Source organism: Tamandua tetradactyla, chromosome 1, assembly GCF_023851605.1.
Source record: "Tamandua tetradactyla isolate mTamTet1 chromosome 1, mTamTet1.pri, whole genome shotgun sequence".
Taxonomy (NCBI): Eukaryota; Metazoa; Chordata; class Mammalia; order Pilosa; family Myrmecophagidae; genus Tamandua; species Tamandua tetradactyla.
Genome location: NC_135327.1, coordinates 148,308,190 through 148,328,999, shown reverse-complemented (window position 1 = coordinate 148,328,999; position 20,810 = coordinate 148,308,190).

Genomic DNA, 20,810 nt, shown 5'->3' with positions numbered 1-20,810 from the left:
CCCAGCTTTATGTTTGTTATATATTAATGGGTCATTTTAAGCAGAGAAACCAGTTAAGAATTTGCTAGGAATTCTGTACAGGATTCTAAGCTTTTGAATGCAGGGATAATCAAATATTTCATTCACGAAGTTATTTATTAAATTTACAATTATTTATTGAATATCTGCTATTCCCAGGATTTGTGCTAAATATTCGGAAATAAGGAGTTTAAATAGCAGACATGTCTGCTCACATGAGTGTACTTTATATCATCAACATCTCCCAGCACAGTGTTTAATTAACTTAGGTAACCAAAAAAAGATTTATGAAATGAGTTAATAAAAGGCTCAACATTATTCATCTCTTTTTGCTTTTCTAATAAAAAATAAAATTAAAAATAAACTAGACAAAAGCCTTAGTATAAAAATGCAACAAACAACTCTGTGCCCACAAATTTGGTAATTTCTAATTTCTACAAAATGAAACAATTCCTTGAAAAACACAAAGTATCCAAACTCAAACTAGGAGAAACAGGCAACCTGAATACTTTATATCTATTAAATAAATTGAATCAATTACAAATAACTTTCTAAAGAGAAAATAATCAAGCCCAGATGATTTCACCTGTGAATTGTTTTACAAAAAAATTGGGAAGACTTCAGCCATTATTTATTTGAATTTTTTTTCCTCCATTATCTTCTCTTTCTTTTTCCCCCATTATGCATATGTTGGTATACATACTGGTTTCCCTCATTTCTCTGGGGCTTTCTTTATTCTTTTTTTTTCTCTGCTCTTCAGCTTACATAATCACTACCAGTCAATGTTCAAGTTCACTTATTCTTTCTTCTGCCAGTTCTAGAGTCTCTTTAGTGAATTTTTTAGTTCAGTTATTGTATTTTTAACTCCATACTTTCCATTTGGTTCTTTTGGTAATTTCCATTTGTATTGATATTCTGTGTTTGATGCAATGTTGTCATCATACCTATCTTTACTTCTGTAATCACAGTTGCCTTTAGTTCTGTGAACATGCTTGTAATGGCTAATTTACAGTCTTACTGATAAATGACATCTGATTGTCTCACAGGTATTTCTGTTGCCTGCTTCTTTTAAAGTGTATCGTTATATTTTATATCTATTTGCCTACCTCATAAATTTTTGTGGAAAATGAACATTTTAGACTGTATCTTGCAACAAATCTGGGTGCTTGCTTGTATTTGCTGTCTTTATTTGTTTAGTGACTGGGGAATGATTTAATGACATTTGTTTCCCCACCTCAGTGTAGAGCATCTGATGTTCCTCCTTAGAAAGTTACAATTTAGCCATATGCTCAGTCACCCTGGGATGATTGTGGTTTTAATAGTGATCTCTTCCACTTTTTCTCCAACCACATTCAGCTGTTACATTCCAATAATTGCTGGATGATTATTCTATTGTTTTCAATAATGCTCTATGGCATATTTTGCTTCAGGAACTAATTCAATCAAATTCTACTTCCTTTGAAAGAAAGAATAAGTTCTAGGGTCAATGTTCCATATTTGTTCTGATGTGCCCTCCCACATGCCTTATTCCTTGGTTCTCTCTTTAAACTATCAGGTCTATGGTTCATACTTATTGTAAATCTCCTCCCAATTGCCTTTTGCCACAAAACCTACCCTTCTTTATGTTTCAAGTTTTCCAGACTGTTGCAAAGCATTCTTTTGGAGAACACTACCAAACTCATTTTATGAAGCTAATATCACCTTAATACCAAAAACAGGTAAAGATGCTATATGAAAGGAAAACTATGGCCCAATCTCCCTAATGAACATAGATGTAAAAATTCTCAACACAATACTAAATTCAATCTAAAACCACATTAAAAGAATTATACATCACAACCAAATGGGGTTTATACCAAGAATGCAAGCATGGTTCAACACAAGAAAATCAATTAACGTAATATAGCACATTAACAAAACAAAAGGGAAAAAAATTACATGATCATCTTCACTGATGCTGAAAAAGCATTCAACAAAATTCTACATCTTTTTCTGATAAACACACTTCAAAGGAAAAGAATCAAAGGTAATTTCCTCAATATGATAAAGAGCATATATGACAAACTCATAACCAGTATCATACCTAATGAAGAGAGACTGAAAGCTTCCCTCCTAGGATCAGGAATGAGACACAGATGCCTTCTGTCACCACTATTATTTGACATTGTACTAGAAGTTCTAACTAGAGCAATCAGTCAGGAAAAACAAATAAAAGGCATCCAAATTGGAAAGGAGGAAGTAAAACTTGCATTATTTGCAGATGACATGATTTTACTACACTTGGAAAATCCTGAGAAATTACAACAAAGTTACTTGAGCTAATAAACAAATTCAGCAAGGCAGCAGGATATAAAATTAGTGTGCAAATTTCAGTAACGTTTCTATACACAAGCAATGACCTAACTGAGGAGTCAATTAAGGAAAAACTTCCATTCAAAACAGCAACTAAAAGAATTGAATATCTAGGAATGAACTTAACTAGGGACATAAAGGAATTATACATAGAAAACTACATAACAATGCCAAAAGAAATAAAATAAGATCTAAATAGGTGGAAAGCTATTCCCTGCTCATGGATAGGAAGGTTAAATATAGTTAAGACATCAATTCTACCCAAATTGATCTACAGATTCAGTGCAGTACCAATCAAAATTCCAACAACCTACTTTGAAGACTTGAAAAAGCTAGTTACCAAATTCGATGAGAAGGGAAGGAGACCCAGAATAGCTAAAAGCACCTAAAAAAAAGAAGAAAGAAGTAAGAAGTTTAACACATCCTAATTATTATAAAACTTATTATATTATAAAAAGTTTATATATAAAACTTATTATAAAGCCACAGTGGTTAAAACTGCATGGTACTGGTACAAAGTGAGAAATATTGACCAATGGAATCAAATCAGGAGCACAGAAATAGACTACCAAATCTATGTTCAATTGATCTTTGCCAAGGCCCCCAAATCCACTGAATTGGGACAAAATAGTCTTTGCAATAAATGGGCATGGGAGAACTGGATATCAACAGCCAAAAGAATGAAAGAGGACCCCTACCTTACACCCTATACAAAAATTAACTCAAAGTGGATCAAACACCTAAATATAAGAACTAGCACCATAAAGCTTCTAGAAGAAAATGTAGGGAAACATCTTCAAGACATAGTAATAGGAGGTAGCTTCCTAAACTTTACACCAAAGCACAAGCAACAACAACAAAAATAGATAAATGGGAACTCCTCGAAATCAAATGATCTTGTGCCTCAAAAGTCTTTGTTTAAAAAGTGAGGAGGCAGCCAACTCAATGGTAGAAATTATTTGAAATCATTCAACAGATAAATACTTGATGTCCTGTAAACATAAAGAAATCATAAAACTCAACAACAAAAGCACAAACAACCCAATTATAAAATTAGCTAAAGGTATAAATAGGCATTTTTCTGAAGAGCAAATACAGGTGGCTCAAAAGCAAATGAAGAGATGCTCATTTCCATTAGCTTAAGGGAAATGCAGGTCAAGGCTACAATGAGATACCACCTCACAACTATAAGAATGGCTGTTATCAAACAAACAGGAAACTACAAATGTTGGAGAGGATATAGACAAACTGGGAAACTTACGCACTGCTGGTGAGAATATAATGGTACAGCTGCTATGGAAGAGTTTGGTGGTTCCTTAGGAAATTAAATATCGAGTTGCCCTATGACTTGGCAATACCACCATTCAGTATATGCCCAAAAGAGCTGAAAGCAGTGACACAAACAGACATTTGCACATCAATGTTCATAGTAGCATTATTTAAAATTGCCAAAAAGTGGGGACAATCCACATCCCCATCAAAGACAAGTAGAAAAACAAAATGTGGAATATACATATGATGATATGTTATGCAGCAGTAAGATGAAATGATGTCCTGAAGCACATGGCAAGATGGACAAGCCTTGAGGACATAATGCTGAGTGAAATAAGCCAGATATAAAAGTATAGATACTATATGACTCTACTTTTATGACCATGGTAAAGATAAAATTAGAGGCTTATAATACAGAATATAGGGGACCTAGAGACACATGGAAGCTAGAGATGGTTAATTAATGAGGTTGAATTCAAATGTAAGGGACTAGATAGAAGTGAATGTGGTTCACTAGTGGGTCTATAAGTAATATTACCACATTGAAGATGAACAAGATAGAAAGGGGTTGTATAGACCTATGTGTCCCACTGATTTACACTAGAAATATAAATTAGTTCTCACAAGAATTACTTCAAAGATGTGATTCATGTACAAAGAGTGTTTAAGTCCAGAGTATGGGGGAAAACTGCTATTGCATGCTATGGGTTATGTTTAAAAGGAAAACATCAATAGTACACAGCAACACCAGGGGTAAATAATGGGAGGAGAAACATGAGTTAAGAGGAGGTTTAGATTTTCTATTTGGTGAGTGTGTGTTTATTGGTTATCTTTCTCTTGGGAACAATGAAATTATCTAAAATTGAGAGTGTTGATGAAGTGTTGAACTTGTACATTACACATGATGCCTAATCAATGCAGGTGGTTGAAGAATGTACTGACTAAGAAGTAGACTTTGAATGATGGTGTTTACATATGATTGAATATTGTGCTGCTACAAAAAGGAATGAAGTTGTGAGACATGCAAAGTTGTGAATGAACTTGTGGGACATTTGGTGAGGCAAAACAAGACAGAAACAAAAGAGCAATTATCGTATGGTCTTGTTTAGAAAATACTTATAAGAAAACAGGATAAATGTCTAGTATCCAGAATATATAAAGAGATTGTTCAACTCAACAACAAAAAGACAAACAACCCAATTGCAAAATGGGCAAAAGACAGGTACAGACACTTCTCAGAAAAGAAACTACAAATGACTAAAAGGTACATGAAAAGATGCTCAACTTCCCTGGCTATTAGGGAAATGCAAATGAAACTATATTGACATATCATCTCACACCATCAGAATGACCATTATCAGTAAAACAGAAAATGACAAGTGCTGGAGAGGATGTGGACAAAGAGGCAAACTTATCCACTGTTGGTGGGAATGTAAAATGGTAAAACTGCTGTGGAAGGCAGCTCGGTGGTTCCTCAGGAAGCTAAGTATAGAATTGCCGTATAATCTGGCAATACCATTGCTAAGTATCTATTCAGAGGACATGAGGGCAAGGACACAAACGACACAAACACACCAATGTTTTTAGCAGCATTATTTATAACTGCCAAGAGATGGAAACAGCCCAAATGTCCATCAACAGATGAGTGGCTAAACAAGCTGTGGTATATACATATAATGGAATGTTATGCAGCTATAAGACAAAATAAAGTCATGAAGCATGTAACAATGTAGATGGACCTTGAGGACATTATGCTGAGTGAGATTTACCAGAATCAAAAGGACAAATACTGTAGGGTCTCACTGATAAGACTAACTTTAATGAATGACCTCAGAAAATTTCAGTTAAGAACAGAGGTCATCAGGAGATAGAAATAGAGTAGATATTGGGTAATTGGAGCTGAAAAGATATAGATTGTGCAACAGGACTGATTGTAAAAATTCAGAAATGGATAGCACAATGCTGCCCGATGATAGCACAATAATGTAAGTACACTGAATGAAGCTGAATGTGAGAATGATAGCGGGAGGAAGGCTGGGGGAACATATGAAACCAGAAGGAAAGATAGACGATAAAGATTGAGATGGTATAATCCAGGAATGTCTAGAGTGTACAATGATAGCGACTAAATATACACATTAAATAATGTTTATGCATGAGGAAGAGGAAAGGAATGTCAATATTGCAGGGCATTGAAAATAGATGGTCATTCATATTTTAAAACTTCAACTTCTGTGTGAGACTAAAGCAAAAAAATGTTTATTGGTACAAAATTAATATTTTGACTAGTGTATTTCCTAATATAATTTACATGGACAGGTTACTTGTACACCATAAGTACATGGAACCTTGAACAGGGTATGAGATTGTGTGGGTTTGTCCAGTATGATGCCCTGATAAATCCCAGAGTGATTTGAACAGTGAATAAAAAAATATTTGCAAAGTCTGCTTGGGGGAATGGTGAGAAAGGGGGGAAATTCAACTTCCCCATTTGGAGAATTTGTGATATTCTTGCAAGCAGTGGGGACAACCAAATCAATAGGCCAAGCCCTCAATCTTGGGGGTTTGTTCATATGAAACTTATCCCTGCAAAGGATAGGCTAAGCTTACTTAAAATTAGGCCTAAGAGTCACCCCCACAGAACCTCTTTTGTTGCTCAGATGTGGCCTATTCTCTCTCAGCCAACACGGCAAGCAAACTCACTGCCCTCCCCCTCTCTACATGGAACATGACTTCCAGAGTTGTAAGTCTCCCTGGCAACGTGGGACAGAAATCCTAGAATGAGCTGGGACTTGGCATCAAGGGATTGAGAAAACCTTCTTGACTGAAAGGGGGAAGAGAGAAATGAGACAAAATAAAGTGTCAGTGGCTGAGAGATTTCAAACGGAGTCAAGAGGTTATCCTGGAGCTTATTCTTAAGCATCATATAGATATCCCCCTTTTAGTTTAAGGTATATTAGAGAGGCTAGAGGGAAGTGCCTGAAACTGTAGAGCTGTGTTCCAGTAGCCATGTTTCTTGAAGATGAATGTGTAATAATATAGCTTTCACAATGTGACTATGTGATTGTGAAAACCTTGTCTCTGATGCTCCTTTTATCTACAGTATGTACTAATGAGTAAAAAATTTGTATTAAAAATAAGTAAATAATAGGGGCAACAAATATTAAAACAAATTGAGTAGATTGAAATACTAATGATCAATGAAAAGGAGTGGTAAGGGGTATAGAAAAAAAGGGGGAAATAAAGGTTAAAATATATTGGGTAGATGGAAATACTAGTGGTCAATGAGAGGGAGGGGTAAGGGGTATGGTATGGGTGAGTTTTTTCTTTTTCTTTTCTCTTTTTATTTCTTTTTCTGGGGTGATGCAAATGTTCTAGAAAATGATCATGGTGATGAATATACTACTATGTGATGATGTTGTGAACCATTGATTGTACACCATGTACGGAATGTTTGTTAAGAGTGTTCATGGTTGTATGTTGTTTTGGTTTGTCAATTAAAAAAAGAGAGAGAGAGAAAAGAAAACAGGACCTAGATTGTAAGCTCTTATAGCAGTCACATTTAGCCCAGAGTAGTTATCAATATTTTTGGCTTTTGAGGGACAAAGTGGTATTTAGAGTTAAGAATGCAACCAATCAGACTGGGATTAAGGTAATCCAGAACACAGGGGTAAGGAAGACATTGTTTATATTTTAGAACCCCATTTAATCTTTGAGATCAAAGGAAGAGAGGCTTATTTTGTCCAAAACCTAAGTTTTCTGTAGCACATTATCTAACTCAACCTCTCTGAATAGATCATTTGAACAATTCAAACACAGGGAGCCCTGAATAAGAATAAGGGCCTTTAATCCTGTACAGCATAATGCAATGGCTAGATTCATCCCAGAGCATATTAAGCATATAATCAAAAAATATTGGCGAAGTCCCTTGAGAAATGGGAGAAAAAATATGGAGCTATTAAACTTCACCACTGGAGAAACTCCTGTTACTGTCTCAAATATTAGGTACACGCAATCAATAGGCCAAGCCCTTGATCTTGAGGCTTCCTCTTGTGAGGCTTATATATATAGTGGACAAGCTTAGCCTACCTATAGATATGCCTAAGAGTTACTTCCGGAGGACCTTTTTCATTGCTCAATGTTGCCTTGCACTCTCTCTCTAAACCCAACTCTGCAAGTGAAACCGTTGCCCTCCTTCCTATGAGGGAGATGACATCCAGGGGTGAATGTCTCTCTGGCAGCGTGGGAGATTACTCCCAGGGATGAGTCTGGCTTTGGAACTGTGGGATCATCAAGCCCATCCTGACCAAAAGAGGGAAAAGAAATGTACGAATAAGGTATCAGTGGCTGAGAGAGTTCAAATAGAGTTGAGAGGCTACTCTGGACGTCACTCTATCTCAAGCCTCAGTTAGACATTGCTACCTATCATAACTTGCCAGACCCCAAACCAAACCATTCCTACCAATCCTAAAGAACACCTAGGGCAATATATAGGACTCTACAAATGTTCCATGCACTAGGGTAACATTCCAGAAAACTATAACTTCCAGATGGGTCCCTGGACCAGATAAATCCTGAAACCCAGAGGGGCCAGCCTCTCCATAACATCAACTAGTTTCATCTCCCTATCCCATATTATCGACAGCCCCTTCCAACATGAAAAAGTTAAAATGGGCATAGCCTAAATACCCCTAAAGACTGGGAGAAAGATCAAAGGTGATGGTGGAGTTATACAGAGAAGGTAGGGTTTAACAAATGAGTATTAATGCTGAATCATTTTATTCATAATTCTTTTAATCTCCAATATCTTAGAGCAGCTAGAAGTAAAAACCTAAAATTGTTAAATTGTAACCCATATCAAACTGAAATCTGCTCTACAACTAATTGTTGTGAAATGCTTTGAAATTTGTCCCTATATATATATATATATATATATATATATATGCATTTGTGTGTTATTTTTCACCATAAAGAAAAAAAAAACTTCTTCTAGCCTCCAGGATTTTGGAGCAGCTAGAAGGAAAAATCTGCAACAGTGGAATGAGAACCCTTAACAAACTCTGAAATCTGTTCTATAACTAGTTGTTGAAGTGTACTTTGAAAATCATCGCTTTTTCTTTCTTTTCTTCATATATATGTCATATTTAGCAATTAAAAATGTTAAAAAAAAAAAAAAAGTTAATTCCTTTCAGAAGAAATTAGGCCCTAAGTGTTTTGCGGCCTGCTTCTCCTTTCATGCAAAATCTCTGCTACATTGCTCTGGAGCTGGGGTGGACAATGGCTACCTCAATCTTAACAATACCCCCTCTCTAGAGATGAGCACTAGAAGCAACATGTGCCAGTTTGAAATGATGTATGTACCCTAGAAAAGCCATGTTTTAATCCTAATCCCATTTTGTAAAGGCAGCTGTTTCTTCTAATTCCTATTCAGTACTGTATATTTGAAACTTTAATTAGATCATTTCCCTGGAGATGTGACTCAATCAAGAGTGGTTGTTATCAAGGTGGAGACATGTCTTTACCCATTCCAGGTGGGTCTTGATTAATTTACTGGACTCCTATAAAAGGTGAAACGTTTTGGAGAAAGGAAGAGATTCAGAGAGAGCAGAGCAGAATGACATATCCACGAGAAACAGAAAGTTCACCAGCCAGCAACCTTTGGAGATGAAGAAGGAAAATGCCCCCTGGGGAGCTTCATGAAACAGGAAGCCAAGAGAGAAAGCTAGCAGATGATGCCATGCTCGCCATATGCCTTTCCAGATGAGAGAGAAACTCTGACCATGTTCACCATATGTCTTTCCTGATGAGAGAGAAACCCTGAACTTCATTGACCTTCTTGAATTAAGGTATTTTTCCCTAGATGCCTTAGATTGGACATTTTTATAGACTTGTTTTAATTGGTACATTTTCTTGGCCCTAGAACTGTAAACTAGCAATTTATTAAATTCCCCTTTTTAAAAGCCATTAGCTTCTGGTATATTGCATTCCAGCAGCTAGCAAACTAGAACACAACATGAGATTCTCTCAGATTACCACTCCTACCATGTTTCAGGAGCTTGGCCATGGATTAAAAATAATGTATCAATATCAATTTACTAGGTATGAGAAATGTCAAAATTATTGTATATGTTCAATTAGTACAGGAGCTCTATATACTATTGTGATGGTTAACTTTATTTCTCAACTTGGCCAGGTTATGGTGTCCAGTTGTACAGTCAGATATTGGCCTAGTTGTTACTGTGGAGTTATATCATAGAAGGGATTAGCATCTGCAAGCAGTTGACTTTAAATAGGAGATTATCTTCCATAATGATTGTGGGACTCATCCAAGCAGCTGGAAATATCAACAGCAAGAACTGAAGGTTCCAGAGATTAGAAGGAATTCAACCCCAAGGCTGCATCCTTCAATCTGTCCTGAGTTTCCAGCCTAAGGAATTTGGGGTTAAGAATTCAGTATCAGGCAGGCCACGGTGGCTCGGCAGGCAAGAATCCTCGCCTGCCATGCCAAAGGACCCAGGTTCGATTCCTGGTGCCTGCCCATGTGAAAAAAAAAAAAAAACAAACAAGAATTCAGTATCACCCTCAGTTGAATTCTCAACCTTTGGACTGCCCTATGAATTTAGACTTGCCAACATCCACAGTCACAGAAGTCAAATCCTTTTAATAACTATAATTATACATACAGATTATACACATATATTATACAGATAGAATATTTATACATATATTCTATTGGTTCTATTTCTCTAGAGAACCCTGACTGATACAACTATTTTCATAACAATTCTGTAAATCCAAACTGTTCTAAAAGAAAAATATCTGATTGGGTCTGTGAACAAACACATATGAAAGAGGGAAAGATAGTTTGTCTCCAATCAATGCAAATCTGTACTGCTTGCTCTCCCCAGCCATCTTAACAACTTGTGTGTCCTTGGTGTACAATGATTTATTCAGAAATGCTAAACCTCAAAATTTCATAGTCTTCATTTTCTATTTGATAAAGCAGGAGAATAATAATAGCAACCTTATTAAGTATAATCTAAGGGCAGGATACATTTTACCATATGATAAATACAGATACATCCTTTTGATCTTCCAAACAAATCCACTATGTAAATAGAATAGGCATTACATCTATTTTACTCATAAGAAAACTAAAGTGCACAAAATTTAAGAATTTTTTCATTTTCCCCTGTTTAATAGCTAGGATTTCTAAGTATCTTTCACTAAGAAAACATTCTCATGTTCTATATAATGAAATCTATTGTAATTAAAATGTAGAAAAGCCTTGATGTAGGAAGGGAGATATAAAATATTGTTGGCAAACCTAAAAACAAAGCCAAAAAGCAAACATTTTGAGCAAAGATCAAAGTCAAGGTCTTTCACAGGTTTTCACAGGTTTAAGGAATAAGGAAGTTAAGGGAGAAAACCAGGCCATTTTGTACAGCCCTATAAAATAGAGTAAAACATAGGACAGTCCATCTCAGAAATATTTTAAGTAGAAATATTTGGTAATATGCCAATAGCTTGTACCTACTTCAGGCCTTGCTTGTGCTCCCAAAGTACGATGTAACCTACTTGAGTTGGTTACTCTGAAGTGAATTTTCAAATCATTTTGATCAAGGCAATCAAAATAATAATGATTTATAAACTATCCCAATTATTCAATACCAAAGGGAAGTGTGCAATACCAGGGAGAGGATATAGATGGATTGTTAGAATATCTCTTTCCTTGCCAGTGACTGCAAAGCCTGGGTCCCCCTCATTGAAATCACTTGAGTAACTTGGAGAAGTTGCTCGTTCATCCCAAGAACATAGTCTCTGTAAGAGTTAAGGCTGCTCAACAAAGCTTTTCCTCTCCCTTCTTGAACTCTCCAGTTTTGTTTTGTTTTGTGTTGTTTTTCAGATTTCAAATAGTTCTTACAAAAAGAACAAGGTGATGAATAATAAAACATTATTTTTATTTCTCTACTATTTAATGGTACTTCCCCAATAATTCTGTAAATCTAAACCTGTTCTTTAAAAAAGTTGGGTTGTGTTTCAGAATGCATACATATTAAAGAGAGAAAGATATTTTGCCTCAGTCAATGAAGGATTGGACTGCTTTCTCTCTCTAGCTATTTTAAGAACAAATATATCCCATTATCATTATTAAAAATCTCTAGAAAGAGGTAAATGTATTTATGTGTATGTGTGTACTTAAATAAAATAATTACTGCAGAAGAGTTTATAAAATTCTATTCTTTTAAAATACAATTGTTGTAGCTAATCATTTCTTTCCTAGCTTAGCTAGGAGATCTAAAATAATACCTTTTGTTTCTTAGAGAGTTTATAACTATATTTCAAATTATATACACACACAGAAATGCACACATTACACATCAAACATGCATTTTATTATCATTAGGCAACAAGTCATTTGACTTCCCTATGATGATGTTATTTCTAATAAGAGTCCCTTGGCCAACTTCCTATTTATAATACTTTACATTTATTTTAGACGTATTTATGAAAGCTGTTTTGCAATATCTGCCTTCCTGCTCCATCATCTGCCATTTCTGTACCTATTCCTATTGACTAATTTTTCTCCTGATTATGAATTATGGTTTCCTACTTATTTGCATGTCTAGTAATTTTTATTTGCTACAAAGATGTTGTAAATGTCACGTTTTTAGTTTCTGCATTCTATTGTCTCTCATGGAGGAGTGCTGTGCTTTATTCTGGGAAAACATTTATGGGTGAATCCCATAGATTTTTTTGCTGTTTTGTTTTGCTTTTAAGATTTTTAACAATTAGAATCAGTTGCCAAAATTTAAAAATTAAGACACTTTCCTTAAGAAGTAATATTTCTAGCTTCTCTTAACAATTAGGTACTCTGGTGACATTGAGACTGGGTTTATTTATGGCAACAAAGTAATGATTCCTGAAGCTGAATACTGAATGACTCTTTAAATGAAACATGTGCTCTTCAACCCAGAAGGATGCTCTCAATCCTGGAGGCACTTTAGCTTGTGACCCTTGATCTATAGCATGCTGATCAGCTTACTTACACACACTTCCATCCAGCCCCACCACCACCACCATTTTCCCTTCCTTGTAGTCCCTACCACTACTCTATCTATAGGAATAGGATCTATGCCATTCTGCTTTTCTGTCTGCTAAGAAGACATATTATTACTAACGCTAACAGGCTTGGAGCACATTTATTTGTAATCCTAGAGGACATTTAAGGAGAATAAATAAATATCAAAGAGGAAAACATTTCCAAACCTCTTTCATTCTAAGCTCTCAGTGACTCTTTTTATTTAGAAATGACTTCAAGTGCTAGTAAAAGCATTTCAGCAACTACAGGGTTGCTTTTCTTTTCTTACAAATGACATTGAGACACAACTCCCAATTGGGCTGAATTATTCAAATTAGCTCATAACTCAAAATCCTTCACAATAAGCTCAGGAATTTATTATATGATTTATTTTGCAGCCAATGCATCATATTTCTAATTAAGTTTTTCTTTAGGCTAATGCTAAAATGAGTTCACCCTTCCTGGGAATTCTTACCATTCAGCCAGTTCAACCTGGTGCAAGAGTACAAAAAAGAAAAACTTCTTCATAGTAAATTATCCATTAGAATGTTATGTACAACTGATCCAGAACACAATTTTTTTTCAGATCTTAGTTATCAAAGTTCAGTGTTTTAGAAAACTATTATTCCATCTTTGTGCCGTTTAAATAAATACCTTTACAGAGCTTTATGTGAATAAAATTTTGTCAAGATGACATCCATTTCCCCTGTAGAAAAGAAACAACATCTCTCCCCCACCATCTTTTAACATAGGTTTAGTAAAAATGCTTGTGAACAAGGAGATCATATCTCCTTCTTCCTTTGAATGTAGACACATAAACTTATTTTTTCAATGATGTTTTGTCTTTACACTCAAAAGTAATCAGTTTCTATAGCGATTTCTATAGATCTTATGAAAGCATGCCTGGAAAGTACAGTTAGTGGGTCAGATAAGCGGAGTTTCACAAACAGGTCACAGTAGTTTCACAGAATGTGAAATGCAGTATCCTTTGCCCTCACTTCTCTAGAACAAGACTTCTAACCAGGGTTTCCACATACAACCAAGTCTAATTAGAATCTTCAGGTTGAAAAATAGAAGTATTAAATCCAAAAGTTTTATTATAAAAATGTATCTTGGGCGGGCCGCGGTGGCTCAGCGGGCAAAGTGCTTGCCTGCTATGCCGGAGGACCTCGGTTCGATTCCCGGCCCCAGCCCATGTAACAAAAACGGAGAAACAGAATACAATAAAACAAGAAAATGTTTAAAAATGTTTCCCTTTCTTCCTTCCTTCCTTCCTTCTATCCTTCCTTCCTTCTCTCTGTCTTTCCTTTAAAAAAAAAAAAAAAAAAAAAAAAAAAAAAAAAAAAAAAAATGTATCTTCATCAGTATTTTTTTGTATGGTTGATTTAAAAAAATGCCAACTCAGATAGCTGCTTCATGATTTCTAGCTTATCCTTTTCCAACTGGTTTCAATAGCTGCTTCATCCATTTAATATCTTAGATGAAAAAAATAGTATCCAAGTAAAAAATTTCCCTAAGATAAAAAGCAAAACAAAGTTTTCTAAAGGGGTGAATCCCTAGAGATAATATTCCCATTTCTAGCATGAGGTAGAAACTTTCACAGAAAATAACAAACTTCTAAGCCATATTGTCTGATAATGTAGTTATCAGTATAAACTTTTCATTCCTTCTTCTCCTAGAATCAGCACTAACAACCTTAAATTGAGTTTTTTGTCACCATGGCAGAGGTGTATTAGCTCCATTTCCCAAATAAAATGCAGGAGATAATGTTCTATTTTAGGGCCAAAATTTCATTAAGGATTAATCGATATATTTTAAAAGAAATACTTATTTAAAAGCAATCACAAATTCAATCTCTATTGAAACTGTGGCATTTGCTCATGTGCTTATAGTAACAGAAAGACTATCCAACAAATTACAATGTTAAAAATATTACAATGGCAAACATCATGACCTTGAAAATCAGTCCATTTCCCATGGCTGAGAGGAAAGCATAGAATTGTTCCATTTTCAAAACCTACGTCCATACCCTCTTCTACCTGGATTGTACACACATTGAAATTCTCCAAAGATAGGATTCCATAAACATAAAGACATGGGAAAATCTAAACCATAACAATTTCAGTTCAGTCTCTACCAAGGAAAAAAATTCTTCAAGATTTCCTTGCCACCTTATACAATGTAAAGGGTTAAAAAGTAAGTTCAAAGCATATTTATAATAAGAATCAAAAACCTGAAGAAAAAATATCCCAATATATGAATCTCAGGATGGTCTTCTCTGAAAGCCATTATTCTTTCTCCTAAGTTGTCACAGTTTCTCTCCCATTTCAGACCAGTGGCAAAGCTGACCTGGTGAACCTTGGCGCAGCATAACAGCCTTCCAGGAAAGCTGCATCTCCCAGCTCCGCTCCATCAGAGAGACTTCCAGAAATTCCCTGATTCAATTAATTTGTTTACAGACTGGTTGAGTTAATTAAAAAGAAACATGTTTTCTATTTTTTTTCTCCCGTCAGAGTTTATAAGCCTTTTAAATTGCTAAATGCCAGAAATGTCCAGTCTGCATAATTGCTCCCATGGGTCTATCACCAGTACCCATTAATCCAATTGAATTCAGAGATCTCTCACATCGCTACCCCTCATCCAACTCCTTGTTATCTCCAAAGGCCAAGTTAACTGAGTTCCCAGAAAATCTCCTACACAAGCTAAAACACCATTGCCTATTTGGATTTGAGCATTTGAAACACAATTCTTGAGACACTCTACAAATCTATGAGTCCCTCTCATTTCTATTTTTTTTTTCCTATCTATTTTCTATAAAATGATTCAGAAATTGATCCAACCCTTCAACAGTATTACAAGTATCCAATCAATGAATGATCAGGCTTTGAGTGTCAAAAGACCACCTTTGAACTTATGATGGAGATAAGCTTTTCTGCAGTTCATAAATGACAATCTGTGGTAGATTGGAGGCTGTATGTAGCTGACAAAGGATCATGTTCTTTAAACCTATTCCTGTGGGTATAGACCTGTTGTGGGTAGGACCTTTTGATTAGGTTACTTCAATTGAGATGTGACTCACCTCGTTCAAGGTAGGTCTTAATCCTCCTACTGAAGTTCACTATAAGAGGATAAAGCACATACAGAAGAGAGGAAATCAAGAGAAGCTCATAGAAAAAGCCCCAGAGATGTTTAAAGAAAAAGCCACTAATGGAGAAATCAGAGGCTGAAGCAACAAAACTCAGGAGAGAAGTTCCAGCAGATGTCACCACGGTCCTTGCTATCTGATAGAGAAGGCCAGGCTCACTGGTAGTGGATCTCCAGAGAGGGCATTCATCCCATTGATGACTTAACTGGAACATTTTCACAGCCTTGGAACTAAATTTGTAAGCTGATGGGTCCCCATTGTTAAAAGTCAGTCCATTTCTAGTATACTGCGTTCCAACAGCTTTACCAAACCAAAACACAATCCAAACCTAATATACTACACCAGATCATTATATTTACTAGGCCCAAGTCCTCACTGCAGCTCTGGCCCCTAAACAGTTTATGAATATTTTTAAAGGACACCTATGGGAAATAGATTCAAGAAGACTTAATGTAATACAGTGGTCATACAGGTAGAACTGTGTGTCCCTTTTCAATGGGAAGTCATTGATATGTTTTGAACAGGGGTGCTATATATTATGATTTAATTGTTAAAATGATACTCCAATGATTTAGATTACTTTAAATATCTATGGCAGATATTTATCTCTAATCTCCCCTAAAACAACAATAAAATAGGTTTTTCACATCCGAAAGCCTATAAAGACAAAGCACAGGAGAAAAGACAATGCCAACAAAAGTTGGAAACTGGAAATCAGAAGGAAGTGATAGCTGATTTTGAATCATATAAAGCTAATTCTAAACAAGAAGGCCAACATTGAGAAGTAATTCAAATTGCACTTCAGAATTCCCTAAAGACTCTCATAACTCTGGAAGAAGTATGAAGATGGGCAAAAAAACAGGGAAACATACTCCAAAAAAAAATGTGTTGCAGTTGCCAATCCCCATTACCCCCTAGGCCTGGCCCCGGCCACAGTTCCTCTTCCCCACTTTTCACAGCAAGGCTGTTGCTGCATTTGGTTTCCAGATCTGGCCCAGGCCACAAGAAAGCATTCAAGGGCACAACACAACATAGAATGAGCAGGTAGAAAATTTATTAAGAATGCATGTGAAAGGACATGTGGGCACCACAGAGAGGTGAGAGGTGAGAGGCCCTGACACTGTGGGGAAATCTTTTACAGATTTGTGTTCCTTTTGTAACTTTTTATTAACTATTTTACTCCACTCCCCTTTTCTCTCATTTGTGGATCCTTGATGGCAGATGACTCATTCAGGTGGGGTCGGTTGGCCCCCAAGTGCAATTTATTGCTGTTCTTCTCAAAGATAGCTTTTTCCTTGAGGCCTGACCACTTCTGGGAATTTGCCCTTTGCTTATCCAGCCACTGTCCTAATTCTGACTATACCTCATTTCCCCCTCATAGATTTCTGGCTCTCTTAATCTGAAGGGAATTTGGGCCAATGGCCCATCTTCCGTAGCTGCGTCAAGCTGTCAGGGTCATCACAGGCCCTACTTGCCCACACATAGAAACCTCTGGCTATACTCCTGAGTTTGGGAACAGGAGTGTAGCCTCTGGCAAGAAGTTTGCTGTGAAAGGCTTCTAATCTGGAAGAAACAAACGGTGTGAGAAATTGCACACCTGATCTGAATGTAAGCAGGAGCAAGATGGAACTCAAGGTATTCTCAAGAGTTCTTTAGGAACATAGTTGGAGCTTTGGCATATTGTGGCAGTTTGTAATATCTGGCTGAAATTTATATAAGAGAAACTTCTAGAGTGACTTCTCAACTCTATTTGAAATTTCTTAGCCACTGAAATTTCATTTCCCTTTTTTGATCAACTAAATTTACAATGCAGTGGCCCAGCTCATCTTTGAGCGTCATGTCTTACACCTTTTAGACAGAATACTCAGATGGCTAAGAAAAACTTTTTAATAACCTTTCATTCATTAAGAGCAGACCAACAATTAATTTAACAAAATTCACTTTCTCTAAACATCCACAATTTTTGATATCCATCTAGGTTTTGTAATTAAAAAATGACTATAAATAAAATTCACTCTCATACTAGGAATATGTTAAATCACAAAATAACATATCACAAGGTTGTACTTTGAGGCAATTGGAGGTCACTACAGTATGCTGCTAAGGCATTCTTAAAGTTATGGGAACTAATTCAAGACCCTTGGGGCAGTGCAGTCAAAGTGAGCAGGGTTGGAATCTTATTCTTATGCTACTGCTATCCAAAAGTAAATAGTTATTGAGAATCAGGCTGAAGAGGAATAAAAAAAAATCTGCATTTTTAAGATCTAGGACTGAGAATTTGAATGCAGACAGGGGCTCCTCATGGGCTAACCCTGGGATGCCTTCACCCCACGTCTTTGATTCTAAGAGGCCTTGCTCTGGTGGAGCCCTTAGGGCAAACAAATATGTAAACATTAGCTGGTTTTACTAGCCCTAAATTGACCCCCAGGGAGTGAAGAAGAGCCCTCCCTAGAAAGGGGTGGGGCATTCAGCAGAAATGAGAAATTAACAGGGCCTTAGAATGTCTCCAAGTTTACAAAGGATAGAGATAGTGAAGGTTCTAGTTTTGGCTTTACAATCAACTTCCACAACTAGGCAAGTCCAAGTTGAGATAGTTTCAGAGTGGCTGTTCAGAACAGAATAGTGGCTCTATTATTTAATCAAGAAATCAGTAATTTTACCTGCTGCATCAAGTGTCACCAGAGGCTCCTCAGGTTGATAGCAAATGTCAAGTCAGTAGGGCCATCAGCAGCCTCAGGCACCCTCAGTCTTCTTCACTTGTGTCCAGCAGGACTTGAGGGGCTGTCCCACCCCCACCCCCTTCAGGAGATGGAGCAGTCCCTGGGCCCAATGCCTATGTTGGTGGCACTTGGGGCAAGGCTCCAGTGGGTCCCCAAGGTCGAGGGTCGTCTCAAGGTTTTTGGCACTCTCCCTGACAATGGCTCTCTGTCCGACAATTGAAGAAAAGCCTGTGAGGTTTGAAGCCACGATTCAGATGACCTCAAGGAGATAGGGAGCTCCTTCAACAGCAATTGCAATAAGCTGAGCCTGATCTCTGGCTTCCTGCTTACCTCTTTTTGCCTTAGCCTCCTCCTTGATCAAGACCTGATTGTTAAGGACAGCCTAACAGGTCATTAGTGGAAGTTTGCAGGCCCATGGAGAGCTTGTGCAGCTTTCTCCAAATGTCAGGGGGTTCCACTAACCTCCCCTGGAACAGGGCTGGGTTTTCCTTTCTCCTGAGTGATTTTCCTTAGCTTATTATAATTAACCAGTTTGGTGGTGCATATTCTCATGCTGTTTAGCAAACAAGTCTTAAAATGGGATTGCTAAGATTATTTTCCCTTTAATTGAAACTGAGACATGGGCATAACACAAGCAACAAGTCCTTCCCAAGTTCTTGCCTTGGTAGAGAGCTATAAACTTCTGGGCATAGGGAATTTCTGGCTACTTTCCCTGTCTTTTAGGATTGTAATTGAGAGGGCTATGCTTCTCCACTTTTCAGCTTAAAGTGAGTGCCTGTGGTCTTCTGTTGACATTTCCTATTTTCTTTGGAAAAGGAAATAGAGGAGCTTACAGACACAGGTGAGGGACTTTAACCCTGCCCTTGCCTGGAAGAATTCTAGGACAATGTTCTGTGAGGAGTTGACAACCTAAACTCTGTACTTTCCTGAGAGATGTCTGGACTTTTGCTTCTGGAAATATCTTTGTCCTCTAGTTTCCTGAGAGCTAAAAAGTGAGAATGCCCTGGAAGGAAAGCTTTATATTTGGCCACAATAAGTCTAAATAGAGATTAAATGCTCAAGGCCTGGAGAGGAGACACTCCCATTGGAAAATACCCAATTCCCATGACAAGAGGTGACTCCTAGAATGGTAAACAGAACACCTTCTTTGGTATAAGAATCCTTAGCCCAGAATCCTGTGCTACAAAAGGCATTTAAAGCCAGAGGAGAGAATGAGATTCTCCTGAAGGCAGGAGAGATGACCTCTAAAGAAGTGAAAGAAGATTCAGTAAGAAGCAGGATCTGGTTCCTGAGAGGGGGGAAAGGAAAGAGTATGGGCAAGTTCAGAAAGCTGAGGAGAGAGAGAGAGAGAGAAATGGGGAGCTATATTTGGCTTCTATTGGACTCCCGCTTGGCATGGGGAAAAGCCCCCAGTCAGGTCTTAATGGCAGTATCACCCACTGCTCTGAGTCTCCTTGGAGCTGCATGACATGGAGACAGGCTCCTGCCACCTCTGAAGAGGGATCCAGAGACTCAGAATGGGCCATGTTTATGTCCTGGGGGAGCCGATCAGAGTCCCTAGATTACTAGAGACAAAGGGTTGCATGAGGATGTAGGAGAAGACAACAATGAGCCAAGCAAAAGGAAGAAGTGAAAGCACACAGCCAAGCCTCCTGGTCAGTAGCCATGACTTATCAGTCCAGATGGTCAGAGAGAAATGTATCCTGGCTGGTTTGCCAAAATATGTTGCTGGATTTGACTTCCTAGGTTTGTGGCCATGCTGTGAGTAATAATTCAAGGGGACAGCATAGCATTGCATTAAGTAGTTAGAAAATGTATTGAGAATGCATGTGAGAGGACATGTAGGCACTCCTGTAAGAAAAGAGAGGTGACAGGCCCCAACACTGTGGGGCAATCTACTTTTATAGATGTTTCTTCCTTTTGTAATTTTTATTAACTGTTTTACTACCCTCCCCTTTTCGCTTCTTCTGTTAATGCTTGAGCATAGATGATTCTCTCAGGTGGGGTCAGTTGACTCCATCCTTCACCTTAGATGACTCACTTGTGGTGGGGCATCGGTCCCCAGGTGCAATTTATTGCTTTTCTTCCCAGAGATATTTCTCCTTGAGACCTAACTGCTTCTGGGAATTTGCCCTTTGCTCAACCAGCTACTGTCCTGATTCTAACCTTACCTCAAGGCTACTGACCCACCTTGTTTCCTCACCCTTTGCAGAAACAGGAA